Source organism: Sapajus apella, unplaced genomic scaffold (genome assembly GCF_009761245.1).
Source record: "Sapajus apella isolate SASKATOON/1434 unplaced genomic scaffold, GSC_monkey_1.0 scaffold73, whole genome shotgun sequence".
Classification (NCBI taxonomy): Eukaryota; Metazoa; Chordata; class Mammalia; order Primates; family Cebidae; genus Sapajus; species Sapajus apella.
The window spans coordinates 2,911,131-2,920,573 of NW_022437013.1; the positions used below are offsets into that span (position 1 = coordinate 2,911,131).

General features: G+C 40.2%; 1 pseudogene; it reads right to left on the reverse strand.

Moving 5' to 3' along the window:
- Nucleotides 1–1,030: 1,030 nt before the first annotated feature.
- On the reverse strand, nt 1,031–8,901 carry LOC116531929 (annotated as a pseudogene).
- Between the last annotated feature and the right edge of the window lie 542 nt (nt 8,902–9,443).

The window sequence follows — 9,443 nt, forward strand, 5'->3', positions numbered from 1 at the left end:
AAGGGTAGTGGGGTGCTGGGGGAAAATAGGGATGGTTAATGGAAACAAAATAAAAACAGAACAAATAAATATGACCTAGTGTTTGATAACACAACAGGGTGACTATAGTCAATAATAATTTAATTATACATGTCAAATTAATAAGTAATAGAAGGAATAAAATTGGATCGTTAGTAACACAAAAAATAAATGTTTGAGGTGGTGGATATTCCATTTTCCATGATGTGATTATTATGCATTGGTCGTACACCTACTGTGTACCAACAAAAATTAAAAATAAAAATAAAAAGGGTGGGAAGGAGGAGATGATTGTGGGTTATGACATTTAAACTTATCAGCTATTTATATTTGCATCATTTTTTCTATTTTTTAAACTTAATTTAATTTTAGGTTCAGGGGTACATGTGATTGTTTTTTTTTTTTTACTTGAAAAAATGTTATTTTATTTGTACAGTTAAAAACTTGTACATAGAAACTTATAATACAGTTCTGTAAAATCGAAAGAACTGTCAGGGAAAAGGGAGGGTGTTACCTTTTTTTGATTGCTTATTAAGGAAGTTAGAGAAATAAAAACATAGTAAAAAAGTTTAAAACATTAAAGAGCATTTTTCAGGTATAAATTTTATAAATACAAAACAAATTCACAAATTACTTTCAATACTGAATAAATATCTAGTTAATAAACTCAGACTTAATACCTCCAGCCAGCACTGGTACAGCACTTCAAGGATATAAGATTGGATTCATTCATGTGTAGTGTTGAAAGAATCTACTAATTAAACAATGAAGACATAAACAAATTTTTCTAAACTGTGCTGTAGCAGAAGAATCATCCATGTAGATAACTCTCCGTTAATACCACAACTTTTAAAAAAATAATCAATAACAAAATAGATCACAGGTGAAAAAATATTTTCCAAGACCTCTGGACACATGAATGATCTCAAAAATGTACAAAAACCTCTGTAAACCAGTACTGTATCCAAACTTATTAGATACTGAACAAAACTACAGCAAAGGAAACCTTTCCTACATTCTCCTGAGTGCTTAATATTAAAATTGAGAATATAGTGCAAGCCACACTTTCATGTGGTCAATCAGTTGTTATTGCTTTATACGTATATGTCTGCTTTAGAGAATGATTTAATGTTCCATTTTCATGAACAATTTGTTTTTCCTCAAATACATCCTTTAGAAGGACAAAGTCAGATTTGTGACTTTTTCGTAGCCGGTGGTGTGCTAACTTGGTCCACATTACTGGGTGTGATGTGGAGTCCAAGCTTTTGAGTCTGAATATGAAAAAACATTTGAAGCCTAGTTCCAGATTTTGCTTCACTTGTGTTACGAGGGTTGTATTCAAAGCAGCTCGAAAACATTAATTCAACATCAATAAACTCAGATGCGAATTTATATTCACATTTATTCACTTTTTCACAAATTATATTTAAGGCAATGAGTTTTTGATGATGTCATAGTAGTTTGGAACCTGGATTTTAGAAACAAGTTTCAAAAAAGGCCAGCTGTCATCATGTTGTACCAATTCTACAAGAAGTTGTTCAAAAGCATAGAACTCATGAACTCCTCCCTGTCAGCCAGAACTCCTTTGACTCAGTGTCACAGGAGATGACTCTGGAGATTGTCTTTTTCTGCGTCTTCTTTTGGATTCACTCTCTTGGAGAGAAAGTTGTGAAGCAACATTTAAAGATCTTGAGTGTTCACTTGACTTTGTGACAATGACTCTGAAATTAGGGAAGCTGAGGCTATTTTCTGGTGTATCATTATCACTTTTCCAGCCTCTGCATTTGTTTTTTTTTCCATTTATTTATTTTATTGCATTTTAGGTTTTGGGGTACATGTGAAGAACATGCAAGACTGCTGCATAGGTACACATGTGGCAGTGTGATTTGCTGCCTTCCTCCCCATCACCTACATCTGGCATCTCTCCCCTTGCTATGTCTCCCCAACTCCCCACCCCCACCGTCCCTCCCCTATTTCCCCCCAACTGACCCCAGTGTGTAGTGCTCCCCTCCCTGTGTCCATGTGTTCTCATTGTTCAACACCCGCCTATGAGTGAGAACATGCGGTGTTTGATCTTCTGCTCTTCTGTCAGTTTGCTGAGAATGATGGTTTCCAGGTACATCCATGTTTCTACAAAGGACACAAACTGATCGTTTTTGATGGCTACATAATATTCTATGGTGTATATGTGCCACATTTTCCCTGTCCCGTCTATCATCAATGGGCATTTGGGTTGGTTCCAGGTCTTTGCTATTGTAAACAGTGCTGCAATGAACACTCGTGTGCACATGTCCTTAGAGTAGAACAACTTATAATCCTTTGGATATATACCCAGTAATGGGATTGCCAGGTCAAATGGAATTTCTATTTCTAGGACCTTGAGGAATCGCCACACTGTCTGCCACAATGGTTGAACTAATTTACACTCCCACCAACAGTGTAAAAGTGTTCCTATTTCTCCACATCCTCTCCAGCATCTGCTGTCTCTAGATTTTTTAATGATCGTCATTGTAACTGGCGTGAGATGGTATCTCAATGTAGTTTTGATTTGCATTTCTCTGATGACCAGTGATGATGACCATTTTTTCATGTTTGTTGGCCTCATGTATGTCTTCTTTTGTAAAGTATCTATTCATATCCTTTGCCCATTTTTGAATGGGCTTGTTTGTTTTTTTCTTGTAAATCTGTTTTAATTATTTGTAAATTCTGGATATCAGCCCTTTGTCAGATGGGTAAACTGCAAAAATTTTTTCCCATTCTGTTGCTTGCCGATTCACTCTAATGACTGTTTCTTTTGCTGTGCAGAAGCTGTGGAGTTTCATTAAGTCCCATTTGTCTATTTTGGCTTTTGTTGTCAATGCTTTTGGTGTTTTGGTCATGAAGTCCTTGCCTATGCCTATGTCCTGAATGGTTTTGCCTAGATTTTCTTCTAGGGTTTTGATGGTGTTAGGTCTTATGTTTAAGTCTTTAATCCATCTGGAGTTAATTTTAGTGTAAGGTGTCAGGAAGGGGTCCAGTTTCTGCTTTCTGCACATGGCTAGCCAGCTTTCCCAACACCATTTATTAAACAGGGAATCCTTTCCCCATTGCTTGTTTTTGTCTGGTTTGTCAAAGATCGGATGGTTGTAGATATGTTGTGTTGCCTCTGAGACCTCTGTTCTGTTCCACTGGTCTATATCTCTGTTTTGGTACCAGTACCATGCTGTTTTGATTACTGTAGCCTTGTAATATAGTTTGAAGTCCGGTAGTGTGATGCCTCCCACTTTGTTCTTTTTGCTTAGAATTGACTTGGCTATGCAGGCTCTCTTTTTATTCCATATGAAGTTTAAGGTGTTTTTTTTCCAGTTCTGTGAAGAAGGTCATTGGTAGCTTGATGGGGATAGCGTTGAATCTGTAAATTTCTTTGGAGAGTATGGCCATTTTTCACGTTATTTGTTCTTCCTAACCATGAACATGGAATGTTTCTCCATCTGTTTGTGTCCTCTCTTATTTCGTTGAGCAGTGGCTTGTAGTTCTCCTTGAAGAGGTCCTTTACATTCCTTGTTAGTTGTATTCTTAGGTATTTTATTCTCTTTGTGGCAATTGTGAATGGCAGTTCGTTCTTGATTTGACTCTCTTTAAGTCTGTTATTGGTGTATAGGAATGCATGTGATTTTTGCACATTGATTTTGTATCCTGAGACTGCTGAAGTTGCTTATCAGTTTCAGGAGATTTTGGGCTGAGACAATGGCGTCTTCTAGATATACAATCATGTGGTCTGCAAATAGAGACAATTTGACTTCCTCCTTTCCTATTTGAATATCCTTTATTTGTTTTTCTTGCCTGATTGCTCTGGCTAGAACTTCCAGTACTATATTGAAAAGGAGTGGTGAGAGAGGGCATCCTTGTCTAGTGCCAGATTTCAAGGGGAATGCTTCCTATTTTTACCCATTCAGTATGATATTGGCTGTTGGTTTGTCGTAGATAGCTTTTATTATTTTGAGATACGTTCCGTCAATACTTGACTTATTGAGAGTTTTTAGCATAAAGGGCTGTTGAATTTTGTCAAAGGGCTTCTCTGCATCAATTGAGATAATCATGTGATTTTTGTCTTTGGTTCTGTTTATGTGGTGAATTACATTTATAGACTTGCGTATGTTGAACCAGCCTTGCATCCCCGGGATGAAGCCTACTTGATCATGGTGGATAAGCTTTTTGATGTGCCGTTGCAGTCGGCTTGCCAGTACTTTATTGAAGATTTTTGCATCTATGTTCATCATGGATATTGGCCGGAAGTTTTCTTTTCTTGTTGAGTCTCTGCCAGGTTTGGGAATCAGGATGATGTTGGTCTCATAAAATGATTTGGGAAGAATTCCCTCTTTTTGTTTGGAATAGTTTCAGAAGGAATGGTACCAGCTCCTCCTTGTATGTCTGGTAGAATTTGGCTGTGAACCCGTCTGGACCTGGGCTTTTTTTGGGTGGTAAGCTCTTAATTGCTGCCTCCACTTCAGACCTTGTTATGGGTCTGTTCAGGGTTTCGGCTTCTTCCTGGTTTAGGCTTGGGAGGAGGCAAGTGTCCAGGAATTTATCCATTTCTTCCAGGTTTACTAGTTTATGTGCATAGAGTTGTTTGTAAAAGTCTCTGATGATTATTTGAATTTCTGTGGAATCTGTGGTGATATCCCCTTGATCGTTTTTTATTGCATCAATTTGATTATTCTCTCTTTTCTTTTTTATTAATCTGGCTAGTGGTCTGTCTATTTTGTTGATCTTTTCAAAAAACTGGCTCCTGGATTTATTGATTGTTTGAAGGTTTTTTTGTGTCTCTACCTCCTTCAGTTCTGCTCTGATCTTGGTTACTTCTTGTCTCCTGCTAGATTTTGAGTTTTTTTGATCTTGCTTCTCTAGCTCTTTCAATTTTGATGATAGGGTGTCAATTTTTGTTCTCTCCTTGCTTCTCATGTGGGCATTTATTGCTATCTATTTTCCTCTAGAGACTGTTTTAAATGTGTCCCAGAGATTCTGGTATGTTGTGTCTTCATTCTCGTTGGTTTTGAAGAACAACTTTATTTCTGCCTTCATTTCATTGTTTATCCAGTCAACATTCAAGAGCAGGTTGTTCAGTTTCCATGAAGCTGTGCAGTTCTGGGTTAGTTTTTGAATTCTGAGTTCTAACTTGATTGCACTGTGGTCTGACAGACTGTTTGTTATGATTTCCGTTCTTTTGCATTTACTGAGGAGAGATTTACTCCCAATTATGTGGTCAGTTTTAGAGTAGGTGTGATGTGGTGCTGAGAAGAATGTATATTCTGTGGATTTGGGGTGGAGAGTTCTGTAAATGTCTATTAGGTTTGCTTGGTCCAGGTCTGAGTTCAAGTCCTGGATATCCTTGTTAATTTTCTGTCTGGTTGATCTGTCTAATATTGACAATGGGGTGTTAAAGTCTCCCACTATTATTGTGTGGGAGTCTAAGTCTCTTTGTAAGTCATTAAGAACTTGCCTGATGTATCTGGGTGCTCCTGTATTGGGTGCATATATATTTAGGATCGTTAGCTCTTCTTGTTGCATTGATCCTTTAACCATTATGTAATGTCCTTCTTTGTCTCTTATGATCTTTGTTGCTTTAAAGTCTAATTTATCAGAGATGAGAATTGCAACTCCTGCTTTTTTTTTGCTCTCCATTTGCTTGGTAAATCTTCCTCCATCCCTTTATTTTGAGCCTTCGTGTATCCTTGCATGTGAGATGGGTTTCCGGGATACAGCACACCGATGGGTTTTGTCTGTTTATGCAATTTGCCAGTATGTGTCTTTTGATTGGGGCATTTAGTCCATTTACATTTAGGGTTAATATTGTTATGTGTGAATTTGAAACTGCCATTTTGGTGCTAGCTGGCTGTTTTGCCCATTAGTTGATGAAGATTCTTCATTGTGTTGATTCTCTTTACCATTTGGCATGTTTTTGGAGTGGCTGTTATTGGTTGTTCCTTTATATGTGTAAAGCCTCTTTCAGGACCTCTTGTAAAGCAGGTCTGGTGGTGACGAAACCTCTGAGTACTTGCATGTTCACAAAGGATTTTATTTTTCCTTCACTTATGAAGCTTAGTTTGGCTGGATAGGAGATTCTGGGTTGAAAGTTCTTTTCTTTAAGGATGTTGAATATTGGCCCCCACTCTCTTCTGGCTTGTAGGGTTTCTGCTGAGAGATCTGCTGTGAGTCTGATGGGCTTCCCTATATGGGTAACCCGACCTTTCTCTCTGGCTGCACTTAGTATTTTCTCCTTCATTTCAACCCCGGTGAATCTGACGATTATGTGCCATGGGGTTGGTTTTCTTGACGAATATCTTTGTGGTGTTCTCTGTATTTCCTGAACTTGAATATTGGCCTGCCTTGCTAGGTTGGGGAAGTCTTCCTGGATAATATCCTGAAGAGTATTTTCCAGCTTGGATTCATTCTCTTCGTCGCATTCAGGTATGCCTATCAAACGTATATTAGGTCTTTTCACATAGTCCCACATTTCTTGGAGACTTTGTTCATTCCTTTTTACCCTTTTTTCTCTATTCTTGCCTCCCCGTTTTATTTCATTGAGTTGATCTTCGACCTCTGATATTCTTTCTTCTGCTTGGTCAATTCGACTGTTGAAACTTGCGCATGCTTCATGAAGTTCTCATGTTGTGTTTTTCAGCTCCATGAATTCACTTATATTCCTTTCTATTTTGTTCATTATCATTAGCATTTTGTCAAATCTTTTTTCAAGGTTCTTAGTTTCTTTGCATTGGTTTAGAACATATTCTTTTAGTTCACAGAAGTTTCTTACTACCCACCTTCTGAAGTCTGATTCTGTCATTTCATCACTGGTTCTCCATCCAACCTTGTTCCCTTGCTGATGAGGAGTTGTGATCCCTTGTAGGAGGAGGGGTGTTCTGGTTTCGGGTGTTTTCATCCTTTTTGCGCTGGTTTCTTCCCATCTTTATGGATTTATCCACCTGTCGTCTTTGTAATTGCTGGCTTTCGGATTGAGTCTCTGAGTGGACGTCTAGTTTGTTGATGATGAGGTTATTTCTGTTTCTTAGCTTTCCTTCTAACAGTCTGGCCCCTCTGCTGTAGGTCTGCTGAGGTCCATTCCAGGCCCTGCTTGCCTGGGGTTCACCTGCAGCAGCTGCAGAACAGTAAGGGTTGTTACAAGTTTTCTTCTTCTGCTATCTTTGTCCCTGAAAGATACCCGCCAAGTGTCAATCTGTTCTCTCTTTTATGAGGTGGCTCTTTGGATATACAGGGGTCAGGGAGCTGCTTGAGGAGACGGTCTCTTTTTTATAGGAGCTCAAGTGCTGAGCTGTGAGCTCCATTATTCATTCAGAGTTGCTGGGCAGGTACGCTTAGGTCTGCTGCAGCAGAACTCATAAACCGCTTTTTGTCCCCAGGTGCTCTGCCCCAGGGATTTAGGGCTTTATTTATGAGTTTCCTTTGTGCTGCTGCCTTCTTTTGTTTTCCTTCAGAGCTTCCCTGCCCAGCAAGGAGGCAGCCTAGTCACTGTCTGCCTGTAGAGGCTTTGCTGAGCTGCTGTGGGCTCCACCCAGCTGCTGATTGAACTTCCCTGCAGTCCTGTTTATATGGGTGTAGTTATAACTGCATCGGTAATGGTGGCCCACCTCTGTATTGGTGGGCTCTCTCTGTAATGACGGGTTGCCTCAGCAATGGCGGGCTGCCTCAGCAATGGCGGGTTGCCTTGGCAACGGCAGGCTAACTTAGCATTGGTTGACTACCTCCGTAGTGGCGGGCTGCCTCGGTAATGGCGGACGCCCCTGCCCCACAGAGCTGAACCATCCCGGATTCAGCTGTGCTTGCTGTGAAACTCTCAATCCAGAGAGTTTCTGATTGCTGTTCTTTTGTGGGGGTGGGACCAGCTGAGCCTGATCGCCTGGGTCCCTGCCTCAGAGCCTTTTTTTTTTAAGTTGGTGTTCCAGTCGCCTGTTGAAGAGGTGCCGGGATCTGTGTGCTTTCCCATGCGGCAACTCACTGCACTGGCTTAAACAGCGGCACTGAGATTCGTGGTGCTTTTTTTGCCCTGGAATCTACTGTCCTGGTTCCCTGTTCAGTCCCCTTTTTAAACAGATGAATGGGCTACTTCCTGTGTCTCCAATCGCCAGCCAAAAGGGCACCATGCTGGCCACCCATGGGGCTCCTCCGCCTGGGAATTTCCTAGTCTGTGGGCAATAAAAATGTGGCGTCCACTCACCCTCTGCTCTTTCACTGGGAGCTGCAATCCTGAGCTGTTGCTCAACGGCCATCTTGACGAGGCTCCTCTGCGTTTTCTACAAGGACTAAGTAATTTCACAAATACATCTCCTTGCAGGGGCCATGACTGTGACGAATAGAATGACTGGCAATACTTACAGATTTCGTTTCTGTAGGAGGAGCAGAGTTTATCTTTCTTAGGCTTCTACCAGTTTTAGAAGAAACAGTTGTTTTGGGTTTACTCTGCTGACTCCTTGAAGGGTATCTTCCAGGTTCTTGTCATTGGCCACGACTAGAGAAAGAAGAGCTAATTCTCCCACTTGTTTTAACTGGCAATCTAACTTGTGGTCTTCCTCGTTTGGGTAGGCTGACCTCTTCCTCTTCTTGAGGGTCATCTTCATCTTGTTCTATCTTATACTCTTCCTCCTCACTTTGACCCTCTTCTTCATCACCATCAACTTCATCATCCTCACCTCCCATACTGTCTTCCACGTCTTCATCACTTTCCCAGGATGGTCTCTGTCTAGAGGAGAGTCTTCTAGAATGTCGCTTTGGTTGACATTCTGGACAACTCCAATCTCCTTGAGGCATAGTCTTGGGCTTTGGTCAAACATAGCAGGTATGATGACCCCTATCACAGCTATCACAAAGAACCATGTTTTCAGCATCGCAAAAGAATGTTTGTTATGGGTTTGATGCATACTGTGTACGAGCATCTTAATGAATTTTTGCATCCTGAAGAGAAGTTTTTACTTTTTAAATGTTTTGGAGAAAGGCTTGAAGTAAAAAACATATTGAGAAGAGAAAGATTCAGAAGAGCCTGAAAGAGAGGAGGGTCAACTTTGCCAGACCAAATAGGAGAGCATGTGCTGCTTTTTTAAGATTACAGAAAGTGGATTTGCAAGTGAAGACATTTCTAAAGAGGCAAAAAGAAACAAATGAACTTATAATGAAAAAAAAGGAGGACTCCCCTAATTCCCTCACCCAGAAAAAAATACCCCAAAGGGTTCTCAGATGCAGCTCTTTCAGACTTGTATACTTGCTTGCATGGAAAGAATTTTACAAATTTGTTGAAGACACATTTTATGTGTGTGTGTGTGTGTGTGTGTGTGTGTGTGTGTGTGTGTGTATTTGTATATTTCATTTGGGGCAAGGCTGAAAGTAAGATCCAAGTAGAAAGCAAGGGACTGAAGAATGATGTACAAAAGAAGGCT